Consider the following 7,540-nt stretch of genomic DNA (forward strand, 5'->3'; position numbering starts at 1 on the left):
CTTTGGAGGAATTTCTGTCTTGTGATTCACCATTAATCACCCTGCTCATTTTGCAAACCATCAAATTCATGTGAGGCTGGCTTTTGTCACAGCAAATGAAACTTGTTTAACTTCCTTCTGTTTCTCCAGAATAAACAAGGGAACAGGAGAGAACAACACAGGCTGGCTAATGTGGAGTCCCTAAAGGATGTTTCCCTGGGAAAAGGGAGTGTGTCTAGAAGTGATGCCTTTATGTGATAAACTTACACCCTGCATTTGTCAAGATTAAAACTCTTATTGGTGTTATGGAAAGCAACATAAATACAGACGCATGTTTTCATCTCAGAGATCTATTTGTGCCAACATCTCATCTCTGAAAGTTGAAAATATCAAGCTCTTCTGGAGGAATAGCAAATGAGACAAGATGCCCTGGTTTCCTCTTCACTGGGGAGAGGTACAAAAGGCTGGTCTGTGCTGTAAAACCCGAGCGTTTGTAACTGCCGCTGTTCCACGGCTACCTGCGTAAAGCTCCTTTTGTTTTCCCATCTTGCTACAATCTCAGCGTCAGTGAAAGACTTTGGCAACAAGTTCCGTGTTCTAGTTTGTGTGAAAACCTTTCTCAGTTTCTACTTTGTAATATTTCAAAAATCACTGAGTGTTCCCTTCTTTTTTCTTTTCTTTTTATGAAAGAGCGCACTTAGAAACTTTTGATCTGCTTTCTCCTTACCATGATGTTGTATTTTTTCTTATTGTGTTTCCTTGTAATGGTCTCTTCCAAAGATAATTTTTTCAGTCTCTTAAAAAAAAAAGGCATAATAAAGTGGGAAGAATGGGTAATGCCCACTCATAAAACATGCAGAAAAATACTGAGCTACTCTTATAAGAAAAGGCAATTCTTCCATTTTTACGTCTCCCTTGCGCTCTTCCAAGAAGGAAATTAAAAGGGCCAAGGAATATAATTGTTTTGGGTGGGTATGTGATTGAGATCCTAATAATAATGTAATTGCAAGAGCAATAGTTGAAGACCTGTATCTGTTAAAAACTAGTAACTGTTTATTACTTACCTACCCCTGTATCAGTAGACCTGTTTTATCTTCTGCTGACAGGACAGCTTCTCAGCCTCCACAGCAACAACCTGTTTTATGCTTATTTTTGAATTATTGTGTATTTGGCACCTAATGAGACACTCAGTCTGTGGCATGCGTGGAGTATGTGGTCCAGATTACCAGCTCTGCTGGTTTATTCCACTATTCTGTTATGACAAAGCTGATGCAAGGAGGTGAGCGCTAGCGTATCACTCAGTACCAGATGGACTGGCACAGAAAACTGCAGTTTGAGAGGCCTGCTCAGAAGTAACTGTCTTGCTCTTTATTTTCTGACCAAGAGACAAGATGTCTACAGATACTGTGTTTCTCTGAATGATAACTTGTTGTTATTAATGCACTCAACAATTCCCATTAAACAAGAGTAGGAATGGATGATATATTCCCCAGTGAACAGTAAAATCACAACAAATATGGTCTCAGTCATTCAAAAACTTCATAGATTTGATCTGAATTCATGTGAATGATGCTGCCTAGGGAGAGCAAAGGAAAAGCAATGTCACCGTATTCCCATCACGGAGCTGGGGGAGGGGGCTGCCTCTCTTTGAACATTCATTCTCAGCGTGAAAGACGCAGGTTCGGTGTCTGCTTGAGGGGATTTAAGTCCCCTGCACCACCTCTTTCTTAGTCCTTCATTGCTAGCCGCTATGCCATTAAATATTCTGGGGTGCCTGCAATCCTGTTGCTGCTGTTTCACTTGGCATTAATAATTAAATCTTCACTGGCAGAGGGACTGAGCTTCAGATATCGTCCATCCTCGAGGAGCGCTCCAGGCTGAGAAGCATTCACGTCCTTTGTTGAAATGACTGCTCATATATTTTCCACACACCGAAACTGTGCCAGCCGGAGGGACTGAAGGTGCCCCACTTTACAGCGACTGTCTCATGGTTAGGCTGCTAATCTGGAAGAGATAGTAAACATGATTTTAAATCCAGTTTCTGCTTCATTTGAACTAAACTACAAGGTCTTTGTTTTGCTATAAAATTCTCACATTTAAATTTGTTTTGACCCAGGTGAGGGCCTGTTTTTAATTTTGTTCCCTTCCTTGCTTTTTTTGTCTCGGCAGGCAGCCTGAGAACTCTCCCTCCTTTTCATTACTCGCAAACATAATGGTAACAGGTTAACTCTGAGCCAGTGAACACCTCTCACTTGGCTTCGGAGTTTATTCGTCCCTAAGGTATAGCTATTATTTTGTAATTGGAAGCACCTTCTAGGCATTCCTTTATCAGCAGTATAATAGATACTTACAGCTCTGCTATTACTTCCTTGTGAACCTGCCTTGGTGTTAACAGCTGTTCTGGGGCTCCTCCCTTCCAGGACATAGTTTCATCCTGACCGAAACCAGCATCCTACACAGCGTCACTCTGGCGTTGGGGCAGACAGGTGCTGCACCATTCTTCTTCCCACTCTGCAGGAAGAGAGCATGACCGCAGTTATGTAAAGCAGCGGATGGAGCTTACGTATTCTGTACTGCTAGGGTCATGACCTAGTATGCACAAAGCTTCTGGACTTTCTAATTAGGGATGGAGCTAATTAGAACTGGCTAACATGTCCATATATTGGACATGTTTTTATGTCACAGGCTTCAAAAGAGATAAAAGCCTCTCCCCCTTTCAAAAATGTTTATATTTGCCATCAACATTTTCACTAAAAGGTTTAGCATTTATTAAATTGAAACCTGATTTTTCAAATGAAGTCTGTGATCACACAAATCAATGGTTTTGATGAAAGTAAGAGGGTTTGCGGATTGGCTTAGTGACAGCAATACAGGAAAGATGAATGCTTTAGGGAGTGCCAGCACAGTGAAGGGCTGAGCCTGGGGGAAAAGGCATTAGACAACAGCTATGGTGAAGAGGTGCATTGCGGTGTCATAGCTAACACAGTCTTTCTTTTTGCCCTTTCTTTTTGACGGAGCAATCATAAAGTCATGTTATGATCTAACCCAAACCTTCCAGGGGATCCTTCACATCACCTTGGGGTGCAGAGCTGCGCTGGTCTAGCCAAAATACTACACATTTCCATTCTTTCTAATGACACATCACTTTTACTATTTAAAACACATATACAAGTAATGAAGACCCAGCCAATTCCTTTTTACGAGTTTCTCCCATGGTTTGTTCTTTAATGAAAAACCTGAATGACTCATTTCTGGCTAGAAGCAGCTGAGACAACAGAACTAACGGCAGCATTGTCTGTGTCACCTACAGCGATATTGCTACGCCAGCCTTAGGGCAGTGAAATACTTTGTAAGGATTTTTTTTCCTTTTTTCAATGGAAAACAATTGGGCAAACACAAAGAGGAAGGAAAATCAGCAGAGAACCTTGCAGGAAAGCAAACATAAGACAAAATGTGGACTTGGATTCCTGAAGATATCTCTATTTGAAGAAGGAGCGACAGGATCAGAAAGAGCTTGGTCCCTGAACTCCAGTGACTCCTTGGGAATGGCTATGATATGCTGAAATTACTAAGAACTCTGAGCCAGCACATAGTTTCCTTCATACCAGCCCACTCAGGGACTTGAAATAACTTTTTTTTTTTTGTCAGAACCAAAACACAGAACTCAAAGAAAGAAACACAGCATGTAATGGAAATGTCATAACCTTCTACCTAACTCTGTCTGCAGCAGCTATTGGCACAGAAGGTTTCTTTTCTCTTTTCTGAAGCAGAATTAAATACAGAAGAGTTGGTGCAGGGGCTATAATGGAACAGATGAACTGGAGAAGGAAGAATAAAAAGTGGCAGCTGTACTAGTAAATTAAACATGGCCACAGGCACTGGAACTTGATAATCTGTACTATGAAACTGTTAGAACAGTCCTTCCCATGGTTTTGGTCAGAGGCTAGCTTGCCCTCTCCCACACATGTCCTGCGATGAGATCTTTCCCAACAGGTAGTTTAGATGTGAACACCAGGCTTGGAAGAGTAAGAGCTCTATGGCTGTGGGCCCTTCTGGGCTGGTTGGGCTCACTGTTTGAGAGATGCTCAGGCCTATACCTAACTCACTGGTATAGGCACAGCTGCAGAGAATTCAGGGACCTTCACGTCCTTCTTCCTTTGCCATAAGCAACCAAGTCATATCTTTTCTCTAAAGGTATCTAACAGCATCTTGAAACAAGGTAAGATTTTTCCTGATTCTAGTGCTCTCTCTGAAGCCATTCAAAATCTCCACCCTCCTGATGGCAAGGAGCTTTAAAAAAAAAAGGCCCATTCACATCCATTTTGCTTAGAGAGAAAAGCATCTGCTAGTGTTTCACCTGACATATTTACAGAGAGGAATCAAAATCCCTCTTCACCTTTGTTGTGTTCAACTAAATACGAGAGTATGGAAATGGTTAGGGACCTCACAGAAGATGGAGTGCACTGTTCATGTATTTCTAATAGCCTCTTCCATGCTGAATGATTAAAAAAAAGTATTTTTTACCTATGCTACTACTGGCTATTCCAGTTCTTATTTCTATTATGGGTAGAAAGCACCTCCTAATTTCCAACTCACATCTATTCACAGCTCAAACAGCCACCCTGCACATACAGTATTCCATGCAGCAGCAGCTTGCCCAGTCATGCAGACAGCCCTGGACACTAAAGCTGTGCCTGTGCCAGTGAATAAACCAGGCTAAGGCTGTCCTCTGGCCCTGCTGAACTGGCAGCATCCGTCAGCTAGATTCTTTCACCCTCAAAACCTGACTGGATGCATCCAAAGTGTGGGAACAGTCTCTGGTCTGTGCTAATTCTCAAACTGCTTGAACGTGGAAAGATTCAGTTTGGCCAAAACCATGCCAGGGAGCACGCTAACCATTTAAGGCGGTGGATGGCCCCATTTGTTTACCAGCACAGCCACAGCCTTAGACTATGATTTGCAAGAATGTTTACCGAGTTGAATATCACAGTTACCAGATGAAATATTTTTCTGAATCACTGGCATCTGTAGAGTGAAACCTCTTCCATCAGGATTGCTCTCTAACTGTTTCCTTCAAACGTGATCCCATGCTGACCAAGCAATATATTTAAGAGAAAATATCATGCTTATAAACCAAAAGATTTCAGAGAAAAACTGAAATATAACACATGCATGTCTATTTTTGTGAGGATAGGTAGGATTAAATTCACTTCAGGCAGCTGAAGATTAAAATTCTAAGTATCTCAATTTTTTTTTTTTCTCATGAATTTGTCTAATTCTTTTTGAACATGAAAACTTCTGGCATTCACCAATTTCAGTAGGAATTATTTGCAGTGTTTAACTATACCAGCAGACTCTAGAGTGCAATTGTTCCGATCACACACAGGTGCCTACTTTAAGATGAGATTAATTATTCTCCAGACTCCTTTGACTGTAACAAATACAACTCCACTGATTCTCAAGGGAGCTCAGACATCTACCCTTGATGTAGGTACATATTAACAGACGCCCAATGAACCTCTCCCCTGACTTTTGGCTATGCCTGTTGAGATGAATCCCATCCGGTCTATCAATTTCTGCTGTTCCTCAGAAATAGCATTCAGTATAAACTGGACAACCTCATACAGCTTCACTTTGACCACCCACTGGGAACTTTACTGGACCTGGAGAAGCCTCTGTGGTTGAATGTGATTAGCAATGCACGGTATGAGTTTGAACTTCCAGTTTCAAGCACCTAGAAGCAACCACGTTGCTCACTAAGCCACTCCAGGCCCTGACACTGGAGCAAATCCTGAACTTGTGTGATTTGGGGAACCAGAAACTCCCTCGTATATCTTCTCTAAGCCTGAATTTTGCACAGTATAATAAAAACAACTTCAATAACAATAAAACATTTTAACACACAAGCTTTTATTTCATTCTTTTTGCACAGCTATTATTCCGTACCTTTCTCCACTTTTACTTCTGTGCTGTGACTCAGAGATATATTTTCATGCTGAATGTAGAAGTGATACAGTTTGAAGGACTATGCGCAAGAAGAGGAAAGTGATAGACAGTTTAAATTCACAGGGAAGTAGTGAGTCTAGTCTGGCAAAGAGCAGAATTAAAGGATCAGTTTGCTCAAAACAAAACTAACTTTGTTCTTCAGTAATGTTGACAATCAGATAGTTGTAAAAAATTGTTCTTTACTTGCAAACTGCTAATACAAACAATAGGCACACCTGAATTTTTGTCACAGCTTCCCTTGGATGATCTCAGAGATACAAATACTGAACACTGCAACGACCATGTGGCCAATGAACAGAGCAAAGTAAAAAAGCATGCCTTGACCACAGTCCATTCTGGCTAATGCGATTTACAAAAATAATCTGCTGGCAAGATGGAAAAATCTCACAAATTCCTCCCCAGCTTTTCACAATAAAACAAATTATCTTCTCTGAACTGTGGGCAAAAGTTCCTCCTTAAGGCAGAGAACATTCCTTTGTAGTGTCATGGTAAAACAAGTTATTCCCTGAACTTCTGAGAAATCTGGATTCCTTTTTCTGTATTCTTTACTTTCTGTGTTCCCTTTGCAATTGATTTTCCTTACAATGTGCAGTTATATAAATAAAAATGGCTCATCTGTTAGTTGAGTCAGGAGAAGGGGAGTGAATTGACAAGTTCATGCAAAAAGCCCACAGTATCTGCACTTTGTTAAAAAGTGCTTTTGTAGTAGTGAGAAAGAACAGAAAGGAGGAATTGATTGTGTGTATATGTGTAGGTGGTAAAAGTACTTTTAGATGGAGGTGAGGAGGCTAGAAGCTGTCAAAAACCTGAGAGAAAGAGCAAAGTAGACAGGAGATGCCCCAGGTAATGTGCTTTGTATCAGACAAGTTGAACCATTTTATAAAATACACTTGTAAGTAGTATTTGAAGTAAAATAAAATTATTTTCTACTTATATCAGAACTGTTTGCTGAAGTGGGTTTCTTTGTCTAAATTCAGAAAGGTTTCTCCGGTGCATATCATTACCGAGGTTGTAAGACCAAACACAAAGAAAAAGTCTCTGAAAAAGGAGTGAAAACCCAAGGAAACAGCAAAATGAGCCATGCGGGTATTTGCAGTTCCTGCCTGCTACATGTGAGAAAGCTTTTTGTACTTGCCTTCTCAGTCACTTCCGAAAGAATCAACGTAGTTCATAATGAGATTAGTCTGTTTGGTAAGGAGGGGCGGCAAACAACGAATAAACAACCCGGATTTAATACCGATCATGTTTTGAGCAGCACATTTCTGTCGGTTACCTAACGTCAGTCCTGGTATTATGAGTAACAGGACGGCAATGTCCAATCTCAGATATGCACTTTAAATCGATTAAAACATGACACGCATCTAGAATTACAGCAACTGAGGCATAAAATAATGGGCAGCTGAACTTGTAGAGATTTGAAATAGCAAAAAAGTAAAATAGGAATTTGTCCTTCAAATTTAATAGGCTCAGATTTTTATACACATGACCCTGCTATTTCAGAACTATGAATCTAACGAGAAAAAGCATCCTTCCTGTGTCTAATACAAATACCAAA

General features: G+C 40.6%; 1 long non-coding RNA gene across 1 annotated transcript; it reads right to left on the bottom strand.

Moving 5' to 3' along the window:
* Positions 1 to 1,325: 1,325 nt before the first annotated feature.
* On the bottom strand, positions 1,326 to 5,273 carry LOC147601594 (uncharacterized). The gene is made up of 3 exons (XR_015257852.1): positions 4,974 to 5,273; positions 2,331 to 2,490; positions 1,326 to 1,983 (listed from the first exon to the last, which is right to left on the bottom strand). It is a non-coding gene; the product is annotated as an uncharacterized LOC147601594 (long non-coding RNA).
* Between the last annotated feature and the right edge of the window lie 2,267 nt (positions 5,274 to 7,540).

Source organism: Chlamydotis macqueenii, chromosome 2 (assembly GCF_036417535.1).
Source record: "Chlamydotis macqueenii isolate bChlMac1 chromosome 2, bChlMac1.mat, whole genome shotgun sequence".
Taxonomy (NCBI): Eukaryota; Metazoa; Chordata; class Aves; order Otidiformes; family Otididae; genus Chlamydotis; species Chlamydotis macqueenii.